Consider the following 2,500-nt stretch of genomic DNA (forward strand, 5'->3'; position numbering starts at 1 on the left):
CTTTCGCAGCGCAGCCCAGTAACGTCCCCTACCTTAAGAGAGTCCTCGTTACTCCCGCCGTTTACCCGCGCGATATGGATCCTGGTTCTGGATCTCGCATCCAGGATCCACTCGGATAGGTTTGTAGAGGTAGACGTATTATACAATTAGGTATGAGTATCCCGGCTGTGCGTTTGTGTATTCGCGGAGATATCCATCTCGCAAAACGATATAAAAAACGGCTGTGATTTTGTCAGAGTATGAAGATCGCCCGGCGCTTTTTGTCAGAGTATGAAGATCGGCCGGCGCTTTTCAAATACGTGCTGCCTCGGCTGTGGGTATCCGTTTATTATTCTGCTTATATGGGTGGTTAGAGGACGTCGGGGACCGTGGATTCGGTATAAGAATCCCCGCTGTGCGTTCCATTTCCGGGTAAATATGGACCGCGCAATATGGCCCCTGCGACCTACTTTGACTACATCGTGCCTCGGTTGTGGACCTCGCATCCATGATCCCACTCGGATAGATTTGTAGAGGGGGACTTGGACTACAGTTAGATATAAGTGTCCCCGGCTGTGCGTTGTGTATTCGCGGGGATATGGACCTCGCAAAACGGGTATTTCGTTTAAGTCTTTCGCTGTGATTTTGTCAGAGTATGAAGATCGGTCCGGCTGTTTTTCAAACACGCGCTGCCTCGGCTGTGGTTATCCGTTTATTATTCAGCTTACATAGTTGGTTAGAGGACGTCGGGGCCGTGTATTCAGTATAAGAATCCCCGCTGTGCGTTCTATTTCCGGGTAGATATGGCGCGCGTAATATGGTCCCTGCGACCTAATTTGACTACACCGTGCCTCGGCTGTGGACCTCGCATCCAGGATCCACTCCGATAGTTTTGTAGAGGGGGACGTGGACTACAACTGGGGTATAAGTGTCCCGGCTGTGCGTTGTGTATTCGCGGAGATATGCACCTCGCAAAACGACGATTTTCGTTTAAGTCTTTCGCTGTGATTTTGTCAGAGTATGAAGATCGGTCGGCTGTTTTCAAACACGCGCTGCCTCGGCTGTGGTTATCCGTTTATTATTCAGCTTACATAGTTGGTTAGAGGACGTCGGGGGGCCGTGTATTCAGTATAAGAATCCCCGCCTGTGCGTTCTATTTCCGGGGTAGATATGGCGCGCGTAATATGGTCCCCTGCGACCTAATTTGACTACACCGTGCCTCGGCTGTGGACCTCGCATCCAGGATCCACTCCGATAGTTTTGTAGAGGGGGACGTGGACTAACAACTGGGTATAAGTGTCCCGGCTGTGCGTTGTGTATTCGCGGAGATATGCACCTCGCAAAACGACGATTTCGTTTAAGTCTTTCGCTGTGATTTTGTCAGAGTATGAAGATCGGTCGGCTGTTTTCAAACACGCGCTGCCTCGGCTGTGGTTATCCGTTTATTATTCAGTTTACATAGTTGGTTAGAGGACGTCGGGGCCGTGTATTCAGTATAAGAATCCCCGCTGTGCGTTCTATTTCCGGGTAGATATGGCGCGCGTAATGTGGTCCCTGCGACCTACTTTGACTACACCGTGCCTCGGCTGTGGAGGTCGCATCCATGATCCACTCGGATAGGTTTGTAGAGGTGGATGTGGTCTACGATCGGGTATAAGTGTCCCGGCTGTGCGTTGTGTATTCGCGGGGATATGGACCCTCGCAAAACGGGTATTTCGTTTAAGTCTTTCGCTGTGATTTTGTCAGAGTATGAAGATCGGTCGGCGGTTTTCAAATACGCGCTGTATCGGCTGTGTGTATCCGCTTATAGGAGTGTCTAGATGGGTGGTTAGAGGACTTCCAGCTTGACAACTGGGCATGAGTATCCCCGCTGTGCGTTCTATTTCCGGGTAGATATGGCGCGCGTAATATGGTCCCTGCGACCTACTTTGACCGCGTCGTGCCTCGGCTGTGAGTGTCCGATTGTGGATCACCCTCCACATGTCTTTAGAGGTTGACGGTGGCTACACGTCGGCATAGGTGTCCCGGCTGTGCGTTTGTGTATTCGCGGGGATATGGACCGCGCAAGACGGCGATTTGGTTTAAGGAAACAGAGTATTGGCGCTATCGCTGTGATTTTGTCAGAGTATGAAGATCGGTCGGCGGTTTTCAAATACGTGCTGCCTCGGCTGTGGATACCCGTTTATTATTCTGCTTATATGGGTAGTTAGAGGACGTCGCGACCGTGTATTCAAAATAAGAATCCCCGCTGTGCGTTCCATTTCCGGGTAGATATGGCGCGCGTAATAGGGGCCCCTGCGACCTACTTTGACCGCGTGGTGCCTCGGCTGTGGACCCTCGCATCCAGGATCCACTCGGATAGGTTTGTAGAAGTGGACTTGGACTACAATTAGATATGAGGTTCCCGGCTGTGCGTTGTGTTTTCGCGGAGATATGGACCGCGCAAAACGGGTATTTGGTTTAAGGATTTTTCGCTGTGATTTTGTCAGAGTATGAAGATCGATCCGGCGGGTTTTCAAAC

The sequence above is a fragment of the Anarhichas minor genome, unplaced genomic scaffold (genome assembly GCF_050575085.1).
Source record: "Anarhichas minor isolate MPS153535 unplaced genomic scaffold, ASM5057508v1 ptg000229l, whole genome shotgun sequence".
In the NCBI taxonomy this organism is placed as follows: domain Eukaryota; kingdom Metazoa; phylum Chordata; class Actinopteri; order Perciformes; family Anarhichadidae; genus Anarhichas; species Anarhichas minor.